The sequence below is a fragment of the Poecilia reticulata genome, chromosome 3, assembly GCF_904066995.2.
Source record: "Poecilia reticulata chromosome 3, P_reticulata-male-v2, whole genome shotgun sequence".
Taxonomy (NCBI): domain Eukaryota; kingdom Metazoa; phylum Chordata; class Actinopteri; order Cyprinodontiformes; family Poeciliidae; genus Poecilia; species Poecilia reticulata.
In genome coordinates this window covers 227,217-237,768 of record NC_088832.1, presented here as the reverse complement: position 1 = coordinate 237,768, position 10,552 = coordinate 227,217, and the positions used below count along the sequence as shown (strand labels likewise).

The window sequence follows — 10,552 nt, the reverse complement described above, 5'->3', positions numbered from 1 at the left end:
TGTTATATCTTGTTATTGCATGAAAGGACAGCAGGGGGAGCTCTGACTATGTATGTGATAATACATAGAGAGAGAAGAAGAAGAAGAAGCGAGTAAAGAGAGAACTGAAGCTGAGCTAAGTCTGATGCCTGCTTATTCCACTATTTCTACATAGCACACCACAACACCATTTTTTAAAAGAATGGTAAAATACTGGCGTCTAAAGCTGCCAGTAATTTACCTTTATTCCGAAAGAACGGTAATAACTGTTTTTCTGAAAGAACGATGAAAAAAATTCTGGTAGCTACAGACACCAGTTTTTTTTGTTTTTTTTACTGTTCTTTCAGAAAAACGGTTAAAAAAAAAAGCTGGCCTCTGTAGATACCAGTATTTTATTGGACATTTACCTTTTCAATCATGTAATTATCTTTTAAAGTGGTGTACTGTAAGTAAATACTGTAATGACGCCAACACACCGCATATGTAGTACCGCCAACAGGGTTTATTAGAAATAAGAGTGAGCTGCTATTCCTTAGGCTGCAGTTCGCACCTCCAACACACCGTTACACTCAACTGAATAGCTTCACTGCTAACACAAACTGAACTCTCCGCTCTTCCGGTGTTCTGTCAGATCAGCATCGGTCCTGGTCCTCCCGCTCCCCTGCTCCCTCGTTCCCTCTTGTTGCATGTGTTTTTCTCGTCTTTGCTGGGTGTTTGTACCTGTTGGCCACCGTAAAATACAGTGGTGAAAGTAAATATACCTTCAAATACTGGTCTCTGTAGGTTCCAGTATTTTTACTGTAAATTTAGTTTTACTACTGCATTCACTTTATGAGTAAGCTACAGCAAAGAAAACTGTAATGCTACTTTTTAAAGTACAGTCTTAGTTTTACGATAGAACATTAATACCTAACCCAGTGTAAGCTTCTTAGAAGTGCTACAATTGGTGCAGTTTTAAAATGCATAATCTGCATAATCAGAACTTCATGTAACACAGAAGAGGATGTGATAAGAAATCCGTCAGAACAGAATTTTTATTTAAAGGCACCACTATGCCTCAAACCCCATATATTTCCAGTATATTCAAACATTCAAAACGAATAACACAAAACCATTCCTCAGAGAACTGGTCAAAAATAGGCCTTCAAAGTCATTATATAGTTTCGCCAACACTGGAATAAAAATTGAAGACTTTCCGTTTACAGATACATAAACTGGGTTTAACTAATTAATTTCTACAATCTTATGAACATAAGAACAGAGTTCTTAAAGAAATATCCATACTTTGGTTATCACTAAGCAAATCAATGAAAAAGGACTTCCAAAATCTAAAATTCAACATGGCTGAAATAATGTGGAATTCTAGTATTAACAGGGTTTTAAAATGTGAACTATTAATGGTTTTCAAGAGTCCAAGTGGCACTTACTTTATTAGATGCAGATGAAGGCACCGTCCAATATGGAAAAAGAAAAGACAATACAATTTAGATCCTAAATAATATGGAAACAGAAATATTTCAAATAAAAGAACAACAACTAACCTGAATGAGATGCCACTCAAAGTCCATCAGGGGTTTGATGAGGGTGGAAACCTGAACATTGACTGTCACTTTTTCTTTTGAATGGTCTTTCCTGTCTTTTTGGATACCATCTTCCCATGAATGGCTTTTGTGCCCCTTTCTGGGTTAATCCCAATGAAGCGACTAAAAAACTAAATCAAAAATGGGAAAATTCCTGACAATATAAATAAAGTGGCAATCTGAATACAGCTCGTACAATATATAAATAAAGCTGTTTTTAATTACGTAAAGAGAAAACATCACCACCTTTGTCAAATGTTAATCATAACTTGCTTTAAAACCATGTCATTGTATAAAAAAGTTATAGGAATGGTTTTACTGTTGAATGAACCAAAGTCTTTGCTGCCTCAATGAAGGCTGATAATGAACAACACTTTCCTGTCTGGAATGTCAGCTGGACCCTCTCAAAGACAATATGGCCATCAATGCTGACCATGCAGAAAACTGCTTGCCACAGGGACTGTAATAAACCAACTCCATAATTGGAAGAACATAAAACAAATCCTCTTATTGATACAGCATGCATTTAAAAGATCATCATAATAAAGAGTGTCCACTCTGCCAGGTAAAGTAAAAGCAAGGATCTTAAACTCCTCAATTGTCGTGCAAGTCACATCAATGTTGAAAACTGTAGGCTGGATTACTTTACAGAAGTTGTAGAAGAATCCATGATACTTTGCACTGAAGGAGAAGTGTGCTTTCAAAGTTCATCAAAAGCTACCTTGGATGATCTTGTGATCACTTATGGTGAAGTGTCTTTGGTGCTGCTCTTGCTTTCACCAACATGCAAGAGGAAAGGCTGTCCTGGTTGCACGGCAATGAGGAAGGCTTCAACACTGGCTTGCATCTTTGACATAATGATAAGATGACGAATAATAAAAAATATTAAATATATTTAGTAGCACAGCTACATTCAGATAGCAAACAAAGCCAATGAGAAAGTGCTTCTACAAATAAGTATGATCATTAGAATAACCACATACCTGCACATATCTGAAAACATGGTCCACAGTTTTCAGATATGACATGAGCTGTTTTGGATTCTTCTTGTGGCCTTTGGATGTAGGACGAAGCACACAAACCAACAGAAGAGTGCCTGGTTTTCCCAGCCTGCAGGAACAACAGGATAAATAGCAGACGCATTAGGATAATAAATAAAGATTTTAAAGTGAAGTGAGGAAAACTAACCAGACCCACCAAAATACTTTGTCCACCCGGTTTACCCCGGAGAGCATTTTTCACCACCTACAGCATAAAAATGTCAGAAAAAGTATCATGAACACAACTTAAACATTAAGTATTATAGAAATTAGTCAGCTTATAGAAACATTCTGGAGAGCATTTCTTCTGCCAACCTGTCAGAAGAAATGGGTTGAAGTCATCATAACAGGCTGTTCAGCCAACAATGGCATATTGGCTGAAAAAAAAGTCAGCCAAAATGTCATTGTTTATTATCATTATTATTTATAGAGACTGTTGAGAAAAATTATTATTTTTAGTGTTTAACTCAGTTTAATTTTTTTTTTGAATGAATTTCTTAATCTTGAACAGGTTTGTGTTAATGATTTAAAACCAGAAGAACTATTGCTGGGTTAAGTATTTAAAGTACAAAGGAGAATAGAGATCTGCAGGAGAGATTCTGCTCAGACCCCTGGGGTCTTATCATTGTAAAGACAGGAGGTCATAAATTAACATATGCAGGAAGGTGGAGGACAGCATAACTTGAATTACTCTGAGAAAGGGAACTTTGGTCGGTTCACGTAACCAGGATGAGAAGTCTTCCAAAACTAACATCTGACATGGTGCAAAAAACTGAATATAACATAAGATGTTTTAAATCACTAACATTTAATTTGTAAGACATTTTTCTTAGTTATTAATAACATGTTTTGACTGAAAATTCTATTATCTTGTTTTAGAATTAATTTAGTCAATGATGAATGTATTTGAAATTGTATTATTTCTGACTATATTAGAATCAAATGAAAATGTTTTGTTTAGTATTAGAAAATACTTAGGTTTATGGTGAATGAATGTCTTAATTCTTATTTGTTTCTAATTCCTAATTAGAAACAGGAATTGTACTTCATTATTTTCTGTTGATATTATCTATTGCTTTTGGTTTGATATCAGGACTAAACTTTGGAGATGCTGAGTGCAGAAGAACAAATTGGGTTTTTGGAGAACTTTTCATTGAATTAAAAGTACAGTATTAAAGGTTTGTTCCTGGCAGAGCAGAAGAGAAACTAGAATTTCACAGCTACCTGTGAGGTTCCTTCATCTGTTTCTCTTTGCCCAGATGGCTGTAGAGCCACAGGAGGCCAGATACTGTTAAGAAAATAAATTTAAAATAAGTTAGTTTTAGAATTTATCATGACTTGATTGAAATACCATAATTATAGTTTTAAAATTTATAACATATTCTGACCTATTGATATATTTTACTGTAGTTAAAGTAGATTGTTTGCCAAGATCTCTGATCTGCTCTTTGTCTGTCTGGGAAACAATCAGTAGGAAGTTCTAGCTTTTCACACTGATCTGTGAAAGCCATAAACCACCATGAATTCGGAGAGTCTGCTTCCACCTTATTTAACAAAAGGTGTTTGATCTTGTGAACAAATTGCGGGACTTTTTTCTAAATTTAAAAGGGCCAGAGATGCCTTCCAATTGGTCAAGTAGAGATACGCCTTAGTTGAATACATTAAAGAGGAAAACACACCTACAGGTATAAAAGTTTGTGCACAAGGGAAGCAATTTAGAAAAAGCTGATTTATTTTACTTCTGCACCAGCTCTTTCTCCAAGGACGTCCTTGATATTTCTTTGTCTTCTTGTCTCAGGTAACAATGTTTGTATCTGTGTTTCTTCAGTTTCCTGTATTATCTTATACTTTCTTCTGATTGGATTAAATTCTGTAATTTTGTGACGTCAACACGTAACGTTGTGTTTTTGTCCCCACTCGTGGCCACGCGAGAGAACCCGGGATCAAGAGGAAGAATCAGAGCCAGAGTTCTGCTAAATTTAATTGTAATATAAAAATTCTTCCTTAACAAGACAAAAAAAATTTGGCTTAGCTTTGATCGCATAGATCAAACCACCGGTCCAGCACAGCCACTCTTCCCATTATGCCGTCTATAGCCAAAAACTTCAAGAAAACGACTCCGCAGCTAAATAATGTTAACTCAAACTGCCTTTCTGACAGTTTTAATGTTCGTTTAACCACGCGAGACCCCGTGCTACACCTGCTTGGCTAGCTTTAGCTGCTAACAAAAATAATAAACCAAGGGTGCTCACGTCCAGTCCTCGAGAGCTACCGTCCTGCAACTTTTTGATGCATCTTTACTTCAACAGACCTGCTAACCAACCATTCATTTGATTCAGGTGTGTTAATTGGAGCAGGGAAGCATCTGAAAATTGCAGGATAGCAGCTCTCAAGGACTGGACTTAAGCACCCTTGTACTGAACAGTCGTACCGTGATATCCAAACAAATAAACTTACGTTAAGCATATGTTGATACTCTTGCGCAAACAGAAAGTTAATGCATTCATAAAAAATAATCAAAATCAAAAACTTGATGGTCTTAACATTTTTTTGTTTTTGTTTTTTTAAATAGATCTTTATTGACATACAGAATACATAACAGTATAAACGCAGCATACATTGTGGTATAATGTCCGCCAGGGAGTTATAAACATTAAGACAATACATCACCATTACATTACATAAAAGAAAGAACAGAAAGAGCATGTTTTAATAGCTTTGGGGAACTTACCTTGTTATGATAAGCTCCAGACAAGACACCATACCGCTGTCTCCAGGGCGACACGTGACGTCACAGATACGTTGTGATTGTGGGAGCAACTCTTTATCAAACACCATCTCTTTAGGGAAACTGACAAACCGATCTTTGAATTTGACTAAACAAGTGTTTAATTAACATTGTATTTTTTATTTTTAACATGTAACACCAACACTGGTATTCTAACATTTTTGATTATGCTCTGTAGATTTCGATTCATTCCCTAAAAGATTTATTATGGAAAGTATTTTTTTCTTTACGTTTAACATTGTCTTTAAATGCTGCTTCTCTAACATGCAAATACAAGTAAAATGTCTTGCCTAGGAAAAAATCTGTATTTTACAATTATTTTGCGGTAGTTTACTGCCAGTCGTCAGTCTTGATTGTGAAAAGAGAAGAAGACATCAAATTGACAATATCCTACCGTATTTTGGAATAACAGTATGTTACTGCTGGAATTCCGCCGTAAATTTACAGCCATTTCTAAGAGTGTATATCTTTAACTGGACCAATTTTAAAATGAGCCAAGGTTCTTGCGAAACCGTTCTCTCACCCTACAGCAGGCTTTTCTACATTTCCTGCCTCCAACAGCTTTGTTACCTGGGAGTGACAGCACTCCATGCTTGGGTGATACAGTCTTCAGGTGTGCTTGATGGATGAGCTGATGTCCAACAGCTCTGTTTACTTTGTTGCTTTCAAAGGCCCACTGTGACCTGGTGGGATGGATCAAGGTGTGAGTCCCATAGCAGTTACACCGGAACACCAACAGGTTGTGACTCCAACAACATGATCCAGCTTCATGTGGAGCCTGCACATCAATAAACACTTTGAAATTACAACACTGCCTTTGACAGCCATCCATGGCCCCTACAAAGACTTGCAGTGACACAGAGACAACACAATCTGGAAATGGGAATGCCTGAGTGGTAAGAAAGAAGAAACGGAATAAAGGCTTAGTGGGAGATGGGGTGCTGTTAGGGTGGGATGGAGGAGATGGACAATAAATTACATGAATCAGATGCAGAGCAACAGCTTTTTAGAACATATCTGGTCTGAAGTGCTGCAGGTTGTGAACAGAGCTTCTGATGTGACAGCTTTTTCTTTCTCTTTCAGTGGCTTTGTGGGGGCCCTGGTCAGGGACCTTACCAGGGCCCCGATACTCTTATATCACTGAACCATGACAGCTACACATATACAAGAACACACAGCACACACAGTGGTGGCTCCAATTCTATTGTCACCGGGTCCTGCTCCACTGATCTCCTTCGTTGCTGAAGGACAATAAGTGGCAGCCAGTCAAACAGGCAGTCAGCTACTGTCTGCTTCCTAGTGACATAGCAGGTATTCAAACAGCCAGAACTAATCTGGGAAAGTTTCTCCTTAGCTTTAAAAACCGTTTTACCTTTTGATGGTAATTTAACAAAATAAAATGGATTCATCTTCAAAGATACTCTCTCCAGTGCCTTGAACACAAAGCATTTAAAATAGTAATGACTTTTTTCTGATGATAACATTAACAAGAATACTTTTGCTGAAATCCTAGAAAATTAAAAAAAAATATATATATTTTCAACGTATTTTCTAATATGCCTTATAGGAATTTAAATGGGATTCTTCTCAGAACGGTTAGTCACTAGTTTCTATTATGAATCCCACCTTTTTAGTGAGCATGGGGGATGGGAAACTTTAATTGTTTCCTGTGCCCCAATATTTTCAGCATAAAGTGGAGGAGCCACAAACAGGGTTTGGTTTTCTAACTCATTTAGCCAAAATCCTTATGTAGTGAAGGGGGCTTTTTCTTACTTCTTTTTTTTTGTTGCTTTTCCTCTTTTTCAAATGAAGTACACACTGTATGATGTTTTGCTACCAAAGGTCAGAACAATGTATTTCTAACTGAGATGAATGTGCAGAAGTATTTTTGAATTGGTGCTGCAAGAGGAGTCACGGACAGGAAAACTGAAAATTTGAAACATATAAACTTGCTTCAATGCTTTTGCATTTGATTTCTTTATTGCATAGGTTCAGGCTTTGCAAACTAATACTGTAATAGGATAATTATGAAAAGATAGGATTCACCAAGAGTATGTTAATGCTTCATACCATAGAAATTTTTTTTCTTTAACCTGAATAAACTTGAGTGACCATCTAACAATCAGCAAGCAGACTTGATGATCAGCAGAGCCTGAGGATTAATGAGACAAAGCAGTCAGGATTTTTAGAATTACACTTTTCTTCCTTCACCCCCTCTCCATCAGTCTGAGAGTCCCTATTTAGGTTGTCCTTCTTCATTTGATGTGGCAGCAATTAGCAAGGGGACTTTTGTCCTTTTGGGCAGACAGGCGGTCCACTCCACTGATCCCCATCTATGCGGGCTGAATGGAGAAAATTGAAGATAGCATGGCATAAGGATCAAACAGATCTGCCTCACCTCTCTTATGGTCCCTCAGCTCCCACTTCTTTATCGAAGAAGAGGGAAAAGGGGAAACAGAAAGAAAATGAGGGCAGAAAAGAAATAAGGTGTTAGATTTCCCATGAGAATGATCACTGAGGGTCAAGTATTGTTTTGTAAATTTATGTTCATTTGTGTTACATGGCTTTCTTAAATTCCTCAATCATTAGAACTAATGTGAATGTTAGTTCGATGCAAATACTGAAGTCTTTCTGTACTTTAAAATTTCCCCCAATTCAAGATTCCGATCTTGTGATCTCCATTTTCACAAGTGAATAATTAGGCCTTGGGATAAATAGAACATCAAAATGCCAAAGCCATCAAACAACTGCGGTACATTTACCATTTTATCAGACTCCTGAAGGAGACCCCAAACTCTCTCACTCAAGTAAAAGAAAATTTGCGAGGGTGCTCATGAACAGCTATGGGATTTTACTGTTGGGTTCAAGACTGGTGGGTAAAGGCAAGCAAGTGAAGACCATGTTTGTCTAAACAACATGTTGCTTTACAGTCAGCAGGAGGTGGATGACTGCCCCAAGGGCGAGGCTGTGTGTGTGTGCTCTGTCAGGATGTCAGCAGGGAATCCCCCCATCAAACTTTAGGACTTTAATTTGCCACCTCATTACTAACATTCTGCCTACAAGGAGTGTGGTGTGAATCCGTACCCACTCTCTTTGCCTGGACTCTTTACAGACGCCCATGCACCAGCCACATTTTCTGTGTCCATGCTGACTTTCCGCACCACCACCAGCAAAAAAAAAAAAAAAAAATATATATATATATATATATATATTTTTTTTTTATTTTTTATTTTTTTTTTTTATTTTTTTTTCTGAATATGCAGCATACATACCACTAAATTATGGGGTCATACATGGTGGCAGTGAAAGCTATCCATTTCAAAGTGGAACACTTTGGTTATTTTTGCTGTCATTATAAGCATGCATATTTCCTAGGCTTATCCATACTGCTTCTGGTCACTCTAACTCTAGGTCTTTAATATTGGTAGAGAATAAATTATTTAAAAGTCAAATGAGAAAGTCTTTCAGAAATCTTATATAAGTTCTTTTTGATTTCTTGTCAAAAAGAAGAAATCTATATAATAACATAGCCGCTAAACATGACTATGTTATTATGCTATCCATTATTTTCATTCTTGCTATTTACGAACAAAAATATAATGCTAGAAGAAATGCATCTGAGTGCATTAAACATTACAGTTTTTTTGTCTTTTTGTTATTGAGACAATATAGTTTAAATAGAGATGATGCAACATTGTTTTTACTATAGATATGAATGCAGAGATGCCTTATTGAACACATCACCGCCATCTTGGATGAGGAGGTGGAGTGATAGAGGTCTATAACTTATGTGAAATTGTTTCAACACTTTTACAGTACAAACTGGATCCATTGGCGTCAGGGGCGGATCTAGCAGGGTGGCAGGGGTGGCAGTTGCCACCCCAAACGAGAGCTTCCCCACCTCTGTTGCCACCCCAACTAGCGACAATGAATTCAATTAATAGTTATGGCAAATCGGACATTAAGCGCATGAAACTCTTTTTTCCCCGACAACATTGAATGCAACACAACGTAACCTGACACCTACTGCTGAGTAGCGGGAAGTGCGAAAGAAGGACAGAGCACGAGGCAGCAGCATTGATGGATATATTACTGGACATTACGTGATTTATCGTAAGTCACACATGCGCCATTGCTGTCCATTGAGTCAGGAATATCGGTGGTCAGGAAAATACTACAATCACGCAAATAATCAGAACAACGGACGCAATGTTTAGCAGTTAATTCAACCATAGATAATGGTAATAAGGGCTTCAGATTTCACAGGTGAGGAAAACGTTTTAATTTAAAGAAAACATTGAACAAATGAGCAGTGGGTCAGTTATGCTAGCCTAACTGTTAGCCTGCTACTGACTTTGATAGCCTTAGCATGTGCTGCGCAGTTTGGTGTGTTTTGGTTGTTAGCACTAAAACAGGTCAACCCGTCCACCACGTCATCAGTAGAGCAGCTGTTTATTAAATCAGCTAATCAACCGCTGCTGTGCTCAGGCGAAAACTTATTAATAATCACAATATAGACATTAAGCCTGACAACGTAATGTAACAGACTGAATGTTCTGTTTTAGTGTTTTTGCTACTTTTTTGTGTGGGAAATGTTTGTTTTTTGGTGTTGATTCCCCTGATCGGTAATCTCTGCTCTCTCTGCTCGTTGAGCCGCTATTTGTCGGTTGCCAAGGCAACGGGTCGTGTGTAATACCAACACACAGCGAGGAAAAGCAGAATAAAAGTTGTTGGAGCTATTTTTTCTTTATTTCTTTATCCATTTGAATTTTGTTACTTTATTCATAAATTTCTATTTTTGGTATTATTTACAGAGTTTATTTGTAGGTTGATAATTGTTGATTTTATTTATTTTTTTGTTTTATTATTTTCTTATTTATTTTCTAAATTTAGACAGGAAGTAATGTGGGTCAGTCCACATAGATAAGTGCATGGGCCTGGAGAAGGACCAGCAGGCATTTGGGTTTGGGGCCAACGGTTTTTAAGAGTGGTAGCATGAGAACAAATTAAAGTTTAATCTCTGTAATTGTTTGGTGAAAGAGGAAAATAAATCACCAAGAACAATCAATAAGTTTGGACATTGAACCTTGTTTTGCCCGTGTCGAGAAACATGACCCCAGTGCCTTAGTAGTGGCTTGGTGGAACTTTTATTGGATGTTTGGCTT

General features: G+C 37.2%; 2 long non-coding RNA genes across 2 annotated transcripts in view; both read right to left on the bottom strand.

Annotated features, from left to right (window-relative positions):
- LOC145550988 (uncharacterized) overlaps nucleotides 1-10,552 on the bottom strand; it is a 180,878-nt gene that overhangs the window by 29,471 nt on the left and 140,855 nt on the right. The gene's annotated exons all lie outside the window — the stretch shown is intronic.
- LOC145551024 (uncharacterized) lies at nucleotides 1,269-8,539 on the bottom strand. Its single transcript, XR_014086775.1, has 5 exons — nucleotides 5,331-8,539; nucleotides 2,757-2,804; nucleotides 2,543-2,669; nucleotides 1,521-2,406; nucleotides 1,269-1,405 (listed from the first exon to the last, which is right to left on the bottom strand). It is a non-coding gene; the product is annotated as an uncharacterized LOC145551024 (long non-coding RNA).